At 45.3% G+C, this 18,716-nt stretch overlaps 1 protein-coding gene across 2 annotated transcripts in view; it reads left to right on the top strand.

The window, feature by feature from the left end:
• The first annotated feature begins 1,740 nt into the window (after positions 1-1,740).
• Positions 1,741-18,716, top strand: part of HECW2 (HECT, C2 and WW domain containing E3 ubiquitin protein ligase 2) — a 455,376-nt gene continuing 438,400 nt past the window's right edge. For both annotated transcript variants that reach the window (XM_088451025.1, XM_088451024.1), the window contains exon 1: positions 1,741-1,773. The gene's annotated coding sequence lies outside the window, so the exon portion shown is untranslated. The remainder of the gene's footprint in view (positions 1,774-18,716) is intronic.

Raw genomic sequence — 18,716 nt, 5'->3', positions numbered from 1 at the left:
TATCGAATTGGAAAAATTAATGTTTAATCCTTAGCAGTGGCGACTTCAGAGGTGGGGCTTCAGCACAGTCCAATATTCAAATGAGGTGAGCCACACCAACTATCACCCCAGCTGCTGCCAAACATCAACTGCAATTGGTGTGGCTCCCTTTATTTGAATATTGGACTGCGCTGCAGCCCCACCTCTGAAGCCGCCACTCAGCCCAGACAATGAGCTTACAGTCTCACAGCACTTGGGACATGTTGCTTTGTCACCCTATCACCTCGGTTAAGGGGAAACATTTTACCACTTTTCACCCCCTTAAGGAGTTGAATTTCAAAATTATTTTTCTATTTCTATTATTATCTGTTATGCTTAAAATCCCTAGATTTATCTTAATGAATTAGGTGTTCAGACGCCTTTTGTAAATAGTTTTTCTTCCTCTAACCCAATGCTAGGCAACCTGATACACTGCAGGGGCTGCATGGGCAGCCCTCTACCTTCATCTCAATAATAAGTTGAATTAATATATTAAAGAATGTAGTAATAATATATCAGCAGGAATTTTAAACAAGTATTATAAAAAAAACCTACTTGACAAAAAAGTTGTAATGGGCCACAGGTTAAGGTTTGGTAGGCCGCCTGTCACCCATCACTCATCACTATACATAGCTCCCAACATTTTGGGTTTTCCAATCAGAATCTCTGGACGAAAAAGGTGGTGTGGTCTCCATTAGGCCACTCCCCCTGGATAATAAATGTTGGGGGTGTGGTTGAATGTGGTGCCCCTGTTTTCACATCACGCTAGGGGCGAGCCCAACACTCCTGCAGCAGCCGGGCTACCTCCAGCCTCCTACCTGCACTGAATGAACTCCACGTGCGTGTGCGCGGCATCCATTAGCTTTCACCGGCAGAGCAGCGGCGACGACAGCGTGTCCCCCAACCTCCTGCGGGACACTGAAAAGCAGGACTGTCCCTCTAAAATCGGGATAGTTGGGAAGTATGAATATATATGTGCATGTGTGTGAAACATTTTATTTTTCATGATCCTTTAACTGTGGGTCTTGTATTGGGTTATAATAAAATTGCAACCTTGGTTTGGCAGCTACTTTATCCTTAACAATTCCCTCTAAATCAAAATATTTAAGGTTTGACTATTAATTTCAAGAAGTGATGTTTGTAGTAGTAGTAGTAATATGCTGCCAAACAGCTGTAAGCAGGAGAGCTAATATTCCTATTAAATCCTTCACAATGACGTTCCCTAATAAACACACTGGATTATTTGAACCCTTGTACATTAGTGACATAAGACAGGACAGTGCACATTCCTGGCTGCATCTGCTTCTTTATCATCAGGACACCGCTGTGTGTCTTCACCATCAGCCAATGAGAGTGTGCCAGAGCCTGACCAATGGAGAAGGAGATGCTAGTAACCAATCACGGGACACCTTACATCTCCCTGTGCATTCCTGGTGGTGGCTGCTATTCCAGCCTCTCAGACTACACAGCAGCACACACACAATAACGTGACAGTCACAGAGGGAATAATAATAATAATAATAATCAGGATGCTACAACCGTTGATTGCAGGGACTCTGGAACGGAGGGTTCATCGTTTCTGCAAGCACACACTTGTATCTGAGTGACTCTTTTTCTGGATATTAAACGCTTGACAGCACAACACGTTGTGTATCAGGAACAGCCTGGAGGGAAGCTTGCTCAGTGCTTAGTCTGCAAGGACATCCCCATTACTCGGCTGCTGTTGTAGCTGTGTACGTGCACATCGTAGAATAGGTACGTATACGGCATCTCATTACAGTCATCATTGCATTACCTCTCATGGTCATGCTTACCATTTACCCATCTAGTGTTAGTCTGCATTGTCTGCACCACGTACACTGCTGCACCACGTACACTGGGATCAGTCAGTGAGGGCACTATGATTCTAGTGCTACTGACACTATTCTGTTGTGTTGAGATTCCGTTATCATTTATGTGTGTCCCATTTGTATTTGGATTCCAATGTTGGGTTTGATGATGGTTAATTAAATGACAGACAGAAAATAGGTATGAACACAACTGGAAATAAATATTTGTCTGCACAGCCTAGTGCTCTGTGCATAATGCATTATAAATCCTGCGCCAGTGGCTCTCACCATCTGTTCTCCACAGTCACTCAGTAGGGCTCACTCACAGTGGTGCTTACTGTAGGAATAAAGTGGCTCATACCACACTGGTAGAACTGTGTGTAGTTTGTGTTTAATTGACTTTCTGTGCGACTAGGACCTTCCCTTAATGCATTCCCAGATATATTATCCAGTGTTGTGTAATATTGTTTACATGTATGCTATGACTCTGCTGGCTTAATGCTATATACAATATTCAGCACCATATGTCTTAAACAAAAGGACATTTAATAAACATGCAGATATTTTATTATGTTTTAGTCTTACTTTCCTTTGACATGTATTCCTCAACCTCCAACTCTGGGCCTGATTCAGCAAGGATCGCTATTCTGCTAATACGTACGCAATGCAGTTGCTATATATTAGCGGTGATCTGCAAATGATTGCATTCGCATTGTGATCGCAGCCTAACATAAGGACGCACACTTTGCCTTACATACATCCATATACTTTGGCAACATTGCAAAATAATCAGTAACATCGGACCCATACGCACAGTTAAGGCAGGGCCAGACCTCACCCAGGAACTGCTAACTTCAGCGCACGCTATGAGCCCCAGGCTGCGTATGGTATCGCAGTGGTTAATTTATGCACTCCCCTGTTAAAATGCACTGGCACACCTATGTTTGCCCGACTACCCCCCATCACCACCCACAAACGGCACTTCCTGTCAATCACTCTGTGTTGGGTCTGCATCGCCACTGCGTTTGCAGTTCCGATCACAGCAGATGGTTTGTGAAACAATCGTCCGATTGCGTGCGTATTAGCAACTGCTATCCTTGCTGAATCAGGCCTTCTGTTGTCTGCATTCTGTTAGATGTGTATTTATAAACATGGATTTGTCATTTTTGACATCTACTACAGAATGGACCTGCTAGCTTTCTCCTGGAGCAATACCAGATAAACTTGAGTTACTTTGTGTTGCGTTTCAGTGGCCTAAGCAGTGCATAAAGTGATGAATTGTGGATCCACACTGACTCTTATGAAAACAACATGGCAAAATCCACCTGCTGTATGTGCGATGTTACATACAGCAAGTTAAGATTTGTCTTCATCATCTTAGGGACAAATTGAAATTGTTGACTCACATAGGACACTGAAATGATGCATTTGATTTTTTAGCATATTTTTTTATATAAATAAAATAAATTGATATAATAAAACACTACCATAATATCACAAGCCGCACATTTATGTTTCTTTAAATTGTCTATTTGATTCAATATGATATGATAGCATATTTCACAAAAAGATCAACATTATTTTCATTTGGAATATTTGGACCATGTAATCGGTGCATTGTACGGATTTACTTGGCTTCAGAATTTTAAAATAGATCTCCCTCAGGCTCTGTAGCATTGGGCAGACTGTAGTGATGACATGATGTGCTTAAATATAAAGCTTCTATACATTTACCTTTCAAAACTTATTGCTATTTACATAGAGGGGCCCTTGCTGTTTGGTAAATTGATATGAAAGTTTGCTGTAACAGAAACATAGAATTTGATGGCAGATAAGAACCACTTGGCCCATCTAGTCTGCCCTTTTAAATTATTATTTGTCAAGATAAAGGTATTCTATTATGATGAAGGGAAACTCTTCATTTTCATTTTTTGGAAATCTGTCAGTGACAACCCTCTTCAATCGCCAGTGTATATTTAGTGGACTTTACGTTTGTGCAGCATATATTCTGGGTGAGCGGGTATAGGCAACACCTAGGAGAGTCTAAAGGAGTATGGTGCATTGTGTAAAGTTAGGTTGTCATGTTTTGTTGTAGTCAGGTGAATTATCAAATGTTTTAGAGGAAGTCTATACAGTATATGGCCATGTATTTTGTTTGTGAGGCAGGAAGCTCTGAACAGCTGAAGGCTACTTGATGTCACAAATGTAAACACAGAGTATATTTGAGCATCGCATCTAATCTGCAGATATACCCAATAACAGGGGACATATTGATAAGTTACCTGCAGAGATGTGTATACCAATCATAGGAATTGAGCTGTTTTTAACCACTTAACTGGCTAATTTTTATTTTTATTTTTCAAAAGCCGCCCAGAAATCAACATTTTTCTTTTTAAATATTTAAAGAAGTATAGAACATATTTTTAAAAGATAAATATTTAATTGAAAATATACATCTATGGGTTGTCTCACAGCTACCTCCCCCACTCTGTGTTCATATTCCCTCATTGTAAAAGTACCTCCTGCCCCCTGCTGTCAATAAATTTCCCAGCAACAGCAGATCCCTAGTGGTGATCTATCCCAGTGGCGCAAACCCACCCACCACTGTCCATAGGCTCATCTTCATCAGCACTGGTCTATTCAATTAAGGGTCGCTAAGCTCCAGAGGGTGCACTTAAAGTGGATTTTTCCTCACAGCATTAGAAATTGCGAGGAAAAGTCTGCGTTAAATGCACCCTCTGGGGCTTACCACATGGGGGTAACCCATAGATTCCAGGCATTTAACATGGATTCTATTGGTTAACACGCATTAGCTGTGCGGGTAAAATGCATAATATTTGAAAAGTTCGGGGTGTTAAATCCGGAGCTTTACCAGTGCGGTAAACACCGTGGTTAATTGAATCTGCCCCTAAATGGCCTGAGATTGGTACTCTAGTCTCGAGAATAGTCGTTTACTAGTCACCAAGCAGGTGTCTGATTGTTACACTAGCTGCAAGAAAGTGGTCTGTTTTTTTTATTTTTTTTTAAATGTTCTTTTTATTGAAACACCATATACAATATACACATAAACAATATTTGTTACATATCAAATTGATAACTGGAAACAGAATCAAAAACAAAATAATCTTAAATCATCACAATAATAACACATATTCATAACAATAAATTGAATATAAATAATCAAATCAACCACCTTGAAACAATGCTCCCAATAAAACTTTCACTACAATCTTGTAAAAAAATGAGAGGCGAGAGTTATGAGACGAGACCGAGAACCCAGCACATCCCCCCCCAAATATAAAATAATAAATGGACATGGATATTTCCCTTTATTCTGATATTGATATAGTAAGAAAGTAAAATGTTTAATATACTGGCCACCAGAAGTGCTCCGCTTTATATACTGGCCACCTCAAAAGGACTCTGGGCCTGATTCAGACCCGGTCGCAAGCGCTGAGCGCTCGCAACCGGGTCGATGGTGGCCCACAGCGCATGCGCACGACGGTGTTGGCTCCGTCGTGCACATGCGCGAGACCCGGCTAGCGATGGGCACTTCGTCGCTCCGGGTCTCGCACCAAAGGGGGCGAGCTGTCGATGTTGCGTGACAGCTCGCCCCCTTTGGTGGGCGGGCCGGGGGGGGTGGCTGCCCAAACGGAGGCGTTCCCATGAGAACGCCTGCCGTTTGGGGGCGGCCCCCTGACATCACAAGTAATGTCAGTGGAGAGCTTCCGGCTCTGTTAGAGCCAAAAGCTCTCTGGGGCTTGCGATGAATGAGACCCTACCACAATGGTCTCGTCGCAAGCCTGATGGTCGCGATGGTCTTGACCATCATCATGGCTGCTGCCTACAGCTGTGGGTGGGCACCCACAGCTATGCGAGCGGCCAGGAGGCCGTTCTAAAAAAAAAAAAAGCCTGGCCCTGATTCAGAGCGAGCGCTCTGTCAGAGCGTCCGGCTCTGAATCAGGGCCTCTGTGTCTTTGCCTCTAGGAATGTGTTTGTTTTATACACAAGATACTTTGCTCTGCTTTGATAACTGGTCAAGTGCTATATACTAGTTGATTTAAGAACACAGTTTTCAGAGACACTTATAAGTAATAGTGGGGCCTTCTGTATATTTTGTTAAAAAATGCCACAAATTTTTTATTTTGCAGTTTTATATTACATAGTTCTATGTTTCTAAACATATAATTTGACCGCAGATGAGAACCATTTGGCCCATCTAGTCTGCCCTTTGAGGGTGTGGTTATTAGGGTTAGGGGTACAGTTGGATTAGGGGTTTGGTTAGAGTATTAATGTTAGTCCAGGTTGGAAAGCAGGAGCCTTATGGTAAAGACTTAAATCACTCAGAGGTGTATCAAGCAAGTGTTATCTTCTTGCAATGTTCAAGCAGGGTGCCCAGTAAGTAGTGTCCAGGACATGGATTAAGCAGCTATTTGAATTGGAGAGAGGCCAAAGTGCAGTTTCCTCAAAGTAGTTTTACAGTAGTAGAGATTTCAGGACACATTCCAGCACCCTGCACCTGTCACAGACTGTGCGGTTCCTCTTTCCTGTCTGGGGTGTCACTCTCTCCTCTGGTGCTTCTCGCACATTCAGCTGATGCAACAGACTGCTGAACTACAACAAGAGTGTGCTAGAAGCACCAGGGCAGAGATCGATACCCCAGGCAGGAAAGAGGAACTGCACAGATTGCGACATGTACAGGGTGCTAGAATGAACACTATGCATACACATATTTATATATAGAGAGAGTTAAGATATAGTAAGTCTGATTTAGACACAGGCCAACATCTGAGCCAATTGGTTTATTGCTCAAAGAAGAGCAAATTGTACTGTGTTTGAGTAACAGTAAACACCAGTCAGCATGCAACAATAAGCCATGCTACATTGATCAACATCTACCTTCATAGACAACAACCACAAGCAAGACATGAAAACACATATGTTTAAAAACACAGACTTGTTACACATGTGCCTAAACTGGAGTGTTAGGATATGGAAAGGTTATAGTGGCAGGCATTATGGAAAACACAAGAAAATTCAGTTGGAAGGTCTAGTGGTAAAAGGAGATGTGGAGTAGCAGAATGATATTTAGATGCACAGATAAAGAATGATTATATTGTTTGTTGCAGCCCTACTGTATATCCTTAGTGCTACAGAATGATAATTGCACTAACTAGTGTAATCACTGTTCCCTTTGCTATATGAATAGTTTATGAAAATGTTCTTAGATAAAACACGTGACATAGCATACAGTAGATATGATGATGTGATTCAATAGGCTTGTTTATGCTAAAACAAGTATAAGCCTTTCAGCAACTGCTAACTGATTCTCAAGTAGCATGGAGAATCAAATTGCTTATATGCAGGAAACTATATATATATATATATATCTCATTTGAACGTCTTGTATGGTTCTCTGTGCTGGTTAAACTGAGGGTAGTTTAAAGGCAGCAAGATAGAAACATGTTACAGTATTGTAAACATTTTCTTTCTCTCTCTGTGGCAAATAGATAAGATTATTTACGAGGCTGAAGTTGGCTTCTTATTCGGCCAGCTTCTTATTCACTTCTTATTCACTTCTTATTCATTTCTTATTCACTTCTTATTCATTTCTTATTCACTTCTTATTCATTTCTTATTCATTTCTTATTCATTTCTTATTCACTTCTTATTCATTTCTTATTCACTTCTTATTCATTTCTTATTCACTTCTTATTCATTTCTTATTCACTTCTTATTCATTTCTTATTCACTTCTTATTCATTTTCCAGCTTCTTATTCAGAAAATGTTACATTAAAATATTTAAATAAAGTTAGATCACTAAACTAACACTATGTAAACAAAGAATTGTGTCCCTTACACAGTTTACAATTATTATTTTCCTGGCACAATAATGATTTGGGCATGCAAAGGGCATGAAAGCGGGCACAGGCACCATATTTTGTCATTTTGAATAAAAAGCTATAGTTGTGCAGGGGTTAACTTGCTTCGGTCATCAAATATTACACTTGAAACCCACAAAGGGTGGTCAGGTACATATGACCCACTTGTCATTTGTCTTGACCAACAAGGATTTTGGCATGAATAGGGCAGTAAAGCGGGCACAGGCACCAGATTATCTCATTTTGAATAAGAAGTTGTAGTTATGCAGGGGTTAACTAGCTTCGGTCATCAAGTGTTACACTTGAAACCCACAGAGGGTGGTCAGGTACATATGACCCAATTGTCATTTGCCTTGACCAACAAGGATTTTGGCATGAATAGGGCAGTAAAGCGGGCACAGGCACCAGATTATCTCATTTTGAATAAGAAGCTGTAGTTATGCAGGGGTTAACTAGCTCCGGTCATCAAATGTTACACTTGAAACCCACAGAGTGTGGTCTGGTACATATGACCCAATTGTCATTTGCCTTGACCAACAAGGATTTTGGCATGAATAGGGCAGTAAAGCGGGCACAGGCACCAGATTATCTCATTTTGAATAAGAAGCTGTAGTTATGCAGGGGTTAACTAGCTGCGGTCATCAAATGTTACACTTGAAACCCACAGAGTGTGGTCTGGTACATATGACCCACTTGTCATTTGCCTTGACCAACAAGGATTTTGGCATGAATAGGGCAGTAAAGCGGGCACAGGCACCATATTTTGTCATTTTGAATAAAAAGCTGTAGTTGTGCAGGGGTTAACTTGCTTCGGTCATCAAATATTACACTTGAAACCCACAGAGGGTGGTCAGGTACATATGACCCACTTGTCATTTGTCTTGACCAACAAGGATTTTGGCATGAATAGGGCAGTAAAGCGGGCACAGGCACCAGATTATCTCATTTTGAATAAGAAGTTGTAGTTATGCAGGGGTTAACTAGCTTCGGTCATCAAGTGTTACACTTGAAACCCACAGAGGGTGGTCAGGTACATATGACCCAATTGTCATTTGCCTTGACCAACAAGGATTTTGGCATGAATAGGGCAGTAAAGCGGGCACAGGCACCAGATTATCTCATTTTGAATAAGAAGCTGTAGTTATGCAGGGGTTAACTAGCTTTGGTCATAAAGTGTTACACTTGAAACCCACAGCGGGTGGTCAGGTACATATGACCCAATTGTCATTTGCCTTGACCAACAAGGATTTTGGCATGAATAGGGCAGTAAAGCGGGCACAGGCACCAGATTATCTCATTTTGAATAAGAAGCTGTAGTTATGCAGGGGTTAACTAGCTGCGGTCATCAAATGTTACACTTGAAACCCACAGAGTGTGGTCTGGTACATATGACCCACTTGTCATTTGCCTTGACCAACAAGGATTTTGGCATGAATAGGGCAGTAAAGCGGGCACAGGCACCATATTTTGTCATTTTGAATAAGAAGCTGTAGCTGTGCAGGGGTTAACTAGCTTTGGTCATCAAATGTTACACTTGAAACCCACAGAGGGTGGTCTGGTACATATAACCCACTTGTCATTTGCCTTGACCAAGAAGGTTTTGGGCATGAATAGGGTAGTAAAGCGGGCACAGGCACCACATTTTGTTATTTTGACTAAGTAGCTGTAGTTGTGCAGGGGTAACTATCCTTGGTCAACAAATTTGACTCTTGGAACCCACAGAAGGGGGACAGGTACATATGACCCACTTGCTATTTCCCTTGACCAACAAGGATTTTGGCATAAATAATTTGGGCAATGGACAAATGATCCGTATCTTGGTACCTGCGCATAAACACAAAACAACCGCCACCTACACGGCTTCACTATACTGACTTCTTGCTTAAGTGTTTACCACACACACTGGCATCACAAGGGAGGTGTGGCCAGGGCCGTTTCTAGACATTGTGGAGCTTAGGGCGAAAGTTCACAGTTGACAACTTTTTTTAGAAGACGTTCCTCTGCTTGCGCTGAAAGCGCACGTGCTTCCGGAAAGGGGGTGTGTCCTTGCGGATCACCCCCAATTTATCACACTGTGGGGCGTGCCCAGCACTTATGAAGGTGCTGGGCTTCCCCTCAAGCTCTCCCCTCGTGGCGATTAATTGCCATGTGCAGTAATGCGCCTTACACAGTAATGCCCTTTATAAACAAATTATGACACACAATAATGCCCTTTATAAACACATTATGCCACATGCAGTAATGCCATGTATAACATATTATGCCACATGCAGTAATGCCCTGTATAAGACATTATGTCACACGCAGTAATGCCCTGTATAATACACTGTGCCACACACAGTAATGCCCTCTATAATGCCATGTATAACATATTATGCCACATGCAGTAATGCCCTGTATAAGACATTATGTCACACGCAGTAATGCCCTGTATAATACACTGTGCCACACACAGTAATGCCCTCTATAATACAGTATCCCCAATTCAAATTACGCCACACATTAGTCCCTTATTCATGTTATGACACACAGTGGTGCCCCTTTTACACAATGCTCAAATTAGTGCCCCTTATACACAAGGTCCACAGTACTGAGTAGTAGTGCCCCTAATACAATGCCCACAGTAGTGGTGCCCCTTATAGAATGCTCACAGCTGTGGTGTCTCTTACACAATGACCCCAGTATTGGTGCCCCCCATGCAGTGCCCTCAGTAGTACCCACAGTGTTAATGCCCCCTTTGGTAAAGTACCCTATAGTAGTGCCCCCATTGGTAATGCCCCCAATAGTGGTGCCCCCTATAGTAGTGCCCACATTAGTAGTGCCCCCAGTAGTAATGCCCCCTATAGTAGTGCCCACAGTAGGAATGCCCCCTATAGTAGTGCCCACAGTTGTAATGCCCCCATTAGTGCCCCCTATAGTAGTGCCCCCAGTAGTAATGCCCCCTTATAGACATGCCCCCAGTAGTAATGCCCCCTTATAGACATGCCCCCAGTAGTAATGCCCCATGTCTCTATTCTGAAAATAAAAAATACAAACATAATACTTACCTTAGGCCCTGCTCCTACATCCGCTGCCGTCTGGTCTGACCGCGGCTCCACCACGGATCTATGGGAGAGATGTCTTGACGTCATGACGTCCCTCCCATAGTGCTCTCTGCTGGAGCCGGAACTTAGGAGTGAGCTCCAGTTCCACGGATCTATGGGAGAGACTTCATGACGTCAGGACGTCCCTCCCATAGTGCTCTATGCGGGAGCCGGAGCTCTGGAGTGAGCATCGACTGCCGCTGCAGAGAGGGAGCCGGGTTCCCGCTGATAACATATATCAACGCGGGGGGGGGGGGACTGGCACTGGGGTTTTTTTTTTCTTATGGGATTTTTATTTTTGCCCTCCTGGGGAGTCAGTGGCGCCCTCTAGGGGCCGGCGCTCTGGGCGACTGCCCTGTTAGCCCGCCCCTAGAACCGCCACTGGGGGCGGGCCGCACTCGGTGACACCATCCGAAGGGTTTGACACCAAAATAGCAGAGCTGCTCTGCTATTTTGGTGTCACCCCGTCGGATGGTGTTACCGTGATGCCAGGACGCGGAGAGAGGCAGGGAGAGACTGTGGGCTGCCCCAACAGCTGCAGGAGCACTGGGGAAGCCCACTGTGTGACGAGAACGGGAGGCGGTAACGCACCCAAGATCGGCTCACATAAGGGGTGTCGCTTCACAGGCGAGGTCACGCCCCTTCCTGCGAAGCCACTCCCCTTCCGGGAGCGCACGCCTATGGCGCATAGGAGTACTCAGAGCATCCGCACCAGGTAGGTGACGCCTCTGACCACACACACCAACTTGACTACTCATACATACATCAGCACCCTGCCAACAGCAATACAGGGTGGATGTAGTGCACTCCATATCACCATGCTACCCCTATGCTACCCAACAATGCATCTACACCAATAATGCAATAATTGTTACAGGACAAGGGAATAATGCAGTTGCAAAACATTACAATAATCACAAACAGGTACCTTACTACAGCCTACCTTTTAATGCGGGCCTGATTGTAGTAGCTGAGATGACGAGGTAACAAGGTTACAAACCTCAATACATTCTTATCAAATCAGAACAACAATACTACAGGGATTAATCATCTTCTGCTGCCTCAGGCCTAGTGCCTGCCTTCTAGGGGATCAATGACACTATGTAGGGCCTATTGCCCACCCAACAATGGGTTAATGATGTGGATCCCAAATTAATCCTATAGGGCCTAATGCCCCTTATACCTTGTGGGACTAGTGCCCTCTCTGGCTCAGGCTTATTGTCCGCCTAACAAAGGCCGTCCCTGCTGATTAGGGCTTAACGCCCACAGTGGCCATGGGCCTAATGCCTGACAATTAAAATAGCATGCAATTGAATGAAAATACAATGCAATTAGATTTACCAGTCCAGTAGTCTTTGGCTGAACTAAGCCTAGTTCATCCACAATCACTATGTGTTCTTCACCCGAGGTGGGTCGAATCCCACGATCTCAGTGCTTCCTGTAGTCTTCACCTTGAGCTAGCAAACTCCCACTGCCACAGCAGTCTTCACCCAGGTAGCAGTGACCAAGGTCCAGGGGCAGAACTATGGTGTTTGGCGCCCAGGGCAAGATGAGAAGTTGGCACCTCGCTTATTTATGTGACCTGGGCCTATTGCCCAGGGTCAATTATGGCCTAAGGAGCACGGGCCTAATGCCTGCCTATTTGTGCCACAGGCTTAAGGCCTCATGACCCCTACGTGCCTACTGCCTAACAATCTGATGGTCTAGGGAGGGGTTAATGATGGTAAGGCCTCAAAGAGGGTCTACCTGTCCGGTGGGAGAGGATGCAGTGAGGATCTTCATTCGCTCTTTTACTTCCCAACCACTGCAGTTCTCACCGATCCTCAGCCACATTCTTCTGTAGCTGGCCCATTCTGGCCAGTAGCGGCACTGCCAGAGCTCTTCTCTATTGAGCCCAGTGTCTCCTAGCGTCTTCTGCAGCCGCTGGAGCTCTTCTCTTTTGAGCCCGGTGTCTTCTGGACTCTTCCATGGCCGCTGGAGCTCTTCACCCATTTCCGCCAAATTGACTCTTCCTCCCAGAGACATCTGACGCTAGACGCCACGGGCGTAGCCAGCCATGATGCGGCTTACAACGAATGGCTCACTGTGGCCGATTTCTATTGGCTGCCGGTGCACGCCGTGATTGGCTCAGATTGTCAAAATTGTCACCACTGTGATTGGCTCAAATTCAAATTGTCACCCCTCTTCAATGGCCGGCGGTCAATGAGCTGCACTCAGCTATTAGCTGGCGCCACATGTCTGGGCCTTGACCGGCACTGAAAACAGACATACTGTCCCAGCATCGGACACTTATGTGACCTGCTGGGGATACATCTCACCGGACTGCAGGACTAAGGCGCTGGGATCAAGCATTTGGTCACAGCACTGGCAGCGGCTTAACTGTGGTATATGGAGCCCAGGACAAGTTTAAAAATGGACCCCCCCCTCCTATGTGCGTGCGACAAAAAATGGGCATGGACACTTAAAAATTGGGAGTGTCAACATGACACACATCCCTATCTTGTCACTCTGAACATTCCTTTCCACTCCATATGCCCCTTAATGCAGTGCCCCTTATACAGTCCCCCCTATGCAGTACCCCCAGTAGTGGTCCCTCTTATGCAGGCCCCCAGTAGTACCCCTTATACAGTACCCCTAGTATACAATGTAACCAATAGTGATCCCTCTTATGCAGGCCCTTAGTAGTGCCCCTTATACAGTACCCCTAGTAGTGGTCCCCCTTATGCAGTCACCCATTAGTTCCCCTTATACGGTGCTCCCAGTAGTGATCCCTCATATGCAGTGCCCCTTACACAGTTTCCCCTGTCGTAGTCCTTCTTATGCAGCCCGCCATTAGTTCCCCTTATACGGTGCCCTCAGTAGTGGTCCCCCTTATGCAGATCGCAGTAGTGGTCCCACTTATGCAGGCCCCCAGTAGTGATCCCCCTATCCAGTAGTAGTCCCCAGTAGAGCCCCCCCCGATGCATTGCCTCCAATAGTAGTTACCTCCATACGTTAGTAGTAGTCCCTAGTAGAGGTCACCTCCCCCCCCCCTGATGCAGTACCCCCATTAGACAAACACACAAGTGGAAAAAAAAAAACTAACTTGAATCTCCGCTCCTGCTCACGCCGCCGTCCGCACCACCGCAGTCCTCCTGGGCTGGCGCACTCTGCATTATGGGAGAGACGTCATGACATCTCTCCCATAACCCACTACAGGAGCTGGAAGGCGGAGCTCATGAGTGAGCTCCAGCCCAGCTCTTGCAGTGGGCGCAGCAGCAGATAATGAGAGTCTGTCTGACTCTCATTGGCTGCTGTAAATGCACTGGCAGCTCTATGGGCTAGCCTGAGCCCGCCTCCCACCCTTCGCCTGGCGTTATTAGGTAAGCACTCCGGAGGAGAGGAGGGGCGCGGCTGTGCAGCACAGGACGGTGCTGGGCGCAGGTAAGCCTAGCGCCGGTCCTGAGTAAATGCTGACCGCACTCAGGAGCTCATTCAGAGCTACTCGCGAGCGCACAGCGCTCACAAGCGGCTCGATGTTTGCGTATGCGCCGCGTCCAGCAGGTGCATGTGTGAGACCAGCTGAGCGACTGAAGGTCAGTCGCTACGGGGCTCACATCAAGACAGGACAGCTGTCGATGTTGATTGACAGCTTGCCCCGCTTTGTGGGCGGACAAACGCATGCGTTCCCTTAGGAACGTCTGGCGTTTTTAGGAGGGGTTACTGACATCACTCAGTAGTGGACTTCCTGCTCTATTAGAGCAGGAAGTACACTCTGGCTTGCGGCAGCTAGACCCTACCCCACGGTCTCGTCGCAAGCCCGATGGTCGCGATAATTATGACTGTCTCCAGCCTGCTCGCACAAGCTGTGGATGGTCACCCACAGCTTTGCGAGCGGCCAGAGATAAAAAAAAAAAAACACCTGCCCACATGCAGAGCCAGCGGCCGCCAGCAGCAACCGACTCTGAATGAGATCCTCACTGCGGTCGGCACTACACTGTTTAACTAGGATGGGCCTGTACCGTGGCCGGCGGTGCGGGGGCGTCACCGGACGCGGCTGCCCTGCCCTAGTTACGCCACTGAGCACTGGACATCGCCCTGGACATCAGCTCCCCCCTCTGCCGTGCCTGTCAGATGGTGCCCAGGACAAGGTGCCCCACACGCACCCCCTTATTACGCCACTGCCGGTGTACCAGCTTTCCGAGAGATTCCAGAAACGTGCTGAATAGTCTGGGGCTGGTTAATATGATGGCAGGAGGACACCACGCTAAGTGTGTCTCCCTGCTATATGTTACCCCCTTTCTCCCTATAACCAGCCTAGTGCTGGATAATGTGATGGCAGGAGGACACCACGCTAAGTGTATCTCCCTGCTATAGTGTTACCCCTTCCTCCCTATAACCAGCCTAGTGCTGGATAATGTAATGGCAGGAGGACACCATGTTAAGTGTGCCTGCCTGCTATAGTGTTACCCCCTCCTCCCTATAACCAGCCTAGTGCTGGATAATGTGATGGCAGGAGGACACCACGCTAAGTGTGTCTCTCTGCTATAGTGTTACCCCCTTCCTCACTATAACCAGCCAAGTGCTGGTTATCGGAAGAAAAGGTGAACCCCACACAGATTTTTGTTTTTCTGTATTCCAATACCAGACCATGTGGGGTTTTTACTAATTTAGGGAAAGACCCCAATTGTCAAATTTGTTGACCAAGGCTATTAAAACCCTTGAAAAACTACATGTACCGTATATACTCGAGTATAAGTCGACCTGAATATAAACCGAGGTACCTACTTTTACCACAAGAAACTGGAAAAACTTATTGACTCGAGGTAAAGCCTAGGGTGGGAAATGGCAGCAGCTGGTAGTGCCCCCAGTAGTAATTCCCCCTGGTTGTGCCCCCAGTAGTAATACCTCCTGGTAGTGCCCCCAGTGGTAATCCCCCCTTTCAGTGCTTCCAGTAGTAATCCCCCCCTGGTAGTGCCCCCAGTGGTAATCCCCCCTTTTAGTGCCCCCTGTAGTCATCCCCCCCTGGTAGTGCCCCCTGTAGTAATCCCCCCTGGTAGTTCCCCCTGTAGTAATCCCCCTCTGGTAGTTCCCCCAGTGGTAATAACCCCTTTTAGTGCCCCCTGTAGTAATCCCCCCCCCCCCTGGTAGAACCCTCAGTGGTAATCCCCCCTTTTAGTGCCCCCTGTAGTAATCCCCCCCTTGTAGTTCCCCCAGTGGTAATAACCCCTTTTAGTGCCCCCTGTAGTAATTGCCCCCTGGTAGTGCCCCCTGTAGTAATCGCCCCCTGGTAGTGCCCCCTGTAGTTCCCCCCCCCCCAGTAGAGAGAAAAGTAATAAGAATAAAAAAAAAAAAAATCACTTACCTGAAACCCCCGCTCCTGGTCCCGCCGCTAACAGCTCCTCCGGCCGCTTTGCATGGGAGAGACGTCATTACTCATGACGTCTCTCCCATTACCCACTGCGGGAGCCGGAAGATGGCTCCCGCAGTGGGAACAGCAGCAGCCGCTGAGAGTGTGACAGACTCTCAGCGGTTGCTGATTACAGCAAACACGCAGCTGCCGGCTCCGGCGGCTGTGTGTTTGTGCTGTGTAGCGCTGACTGAAACATTTGATGACCGAAGCTAGTTAACCCCTGCACAACTACAGCTTCTTATTAAAAATGAGATAATCTGGTGCCTGTGCCCGCTTTACTGCCCTATTCATGCCAAAATCCTTGTTGGTCAAGGCAAATGACAAGTGGGACATATGTACCAGACCACCCTCTGTGGGTTTCAAGAGTAACATTTGATGACCGAAGCTAGTTAACCCCTGCATAACTACAGCTTCTTATTCAAATTGAGATAATCTGGTGCCTGTGCCCGCTTTACTGCCCTATTCATGCCAATCCTTGTTGGTCAAGGCAAATGACAAGTGGGTCATATGTATGTGACCACCCTCTGTGGGTTTCAAGTGTAACATTTGATGACCAAAGCTAGTTAACCCCTGCACAACTACAGCTTCTTATTCAAAATGAGAAAATGTGGTGCCTGTGCCCTATTCATACCCAAATCCTTATTGTGCCAGGAAAATAATTGTAAACTGTGTAAAGGACACAATTCTTTGTTTACATAGTGCTAGTTTAGTGATCTAACTTTATTTAAATATTTTAATGTAACATTTTCTGAATAAGAAGCTGGAAAATTAATTAAGAAATGAATAAGAAGTGAATAAGAAATGAATAAGAAGCCAACTTCAGCCTCGTTGATTCTTTCTGGTAACAGATATTCCCTGTTTAGATTGGTGTATTTACTTACAAGTGCAAGTCAGAGATGTCGCAGCAAGAATAACATCTATTATAGCACTATTTATGAGATATGATTTTAGTATGTTTTAGATTGCAGCAATAAGAAACATAACTTATTTACAATGTTGACATAAAAAGTCTTGGTAATGGGGGGTATCCACTAAGCGATATAAACAAGCGATTGCATGATAACGATGTTGTTATCGTGCAATTGCTTGCAAATCGCACATGCATCGTGCATGTTTTGGACGGATGCGACCCGCGATGCGCGTGCCTGTGGGTCGCTTCCGACATCTGACATCGCCCGTACATGCAGGTCAACCTGATGATCTCGTCAGGTTCTGCATGTGCGGGGATGAGGGATGTGCTGGGACTGAACGAGTGAACGTTCACTCTAGGCACATCACTAGCTATACAAACAACAGCACGATTGCAATGTCGCAATCGTGCTGTCGTTTGTATATCGCTAAGTGGATATCCCATTTAAGACTGAACAGTACATTTTAAAGTTGTACTATAAATATGAAAACTAGTATATTTGAGGGAAATTCAGTTGTACACGATGCCTGGCTGCGCACATATCGGCTAGTTACGGCAGTACCAACTTCATAAGTTTTACACTGAGATTTAGGGGTCAATCCAATTAGGTGCGAATTACAAGTAGCGAGTTTGTCTTGAAACTCGCAGACTTTGCATCGAATCGCGCTCCCGAAAATTCTCCAATCCAATTAAAAATCCCTATTCGCACTACTTGCAGCGGAGGGGTGCGAATTGACTTTCAAATGAGATTTGAGAGAAGTGCATGAAACTGTGGGGAGACCATCCTGGACCCCCCAAAATGGATAATTTCTTTAGCAGGACCGTATAGAAGGCTGTTTGTGGGCATTAGAAAGGTACTGTAGGTTTTTAAATGGTGTCAAATGGCTGATTTGTGTTTGTTTGTTTTTTTTAAAGGCAAGAAAATTATTAAAAACAAACTTTTTTTCGTTTAATCTCAAACGAAAGATGAAAAAACAAAAGTAGGAAAAAGGGTGGAAAAAAACCAAAACAATTATTTTTCAATGTAAAAATTATTGTAATTAAATTTGGGGGACAATTTTATTTTTACCCCCAAAATATTACATGTAAAAATTGGACTAATTAAGCTAGTTGGAAACATCCAATTGCCTAATTAGTCATTAGGGGGGTGTCCAAGGGGTTCAGCACAGTGTCCTGACATTTTAACCTTAAAATACAGATTTTCCTTTCCATCTCTCACCCTCAGGGAGGTGCGAATGGAAAGATGCGAATTCAGTCTGACTGATTCAGTGCAAGTTGCTAATTAGACTTCTCTTGGAACTCGCATAGTGAATTCATTTTGCAAATAACAACTCGCAATTCGCACCTAATTGGTTTGACCCCTTAGAGTTTAACTAGTAGGCACCCCATTTTCAAGAGGACAACTAAATCCAATGGGAAAACTCCATGACTGCACATCGCCCCCTTAAAGTTGCTGAGGGAAAACTTGTGCTTTCAGCAGCCACCTCCAGGCAGGTTTGGGCCATCATCCATGTGAATGTCTATGTTGTTTATCAGTACATTAAGTGTTTATTGGCGGCTATGAAGCAATGAATGTGTGCGACACTGGACAATAAATGTGG

The sequence above is a fragment of the Taudactylus pleione genome, unplaced genomic scaffold (assembly GCF_031769625.1).
Source record: "Taudactylus pleione unplaced genomic scaffold, aTauple2 ptg000536l, whole genome shotgun sequence".
In the NCBI taxonomy this organism is placed as follows: domain Eukaryota; kingdom Metazoa; phylum Chordata; class Amphibia; order Anura; family Myobatrachidae; genus Taudactylus; species Taudactylus pleione.
Note: the sequence above shows the minus strand (reverse complement) of the source record. Positions and strands in the feature narration are given on the sequence as shown.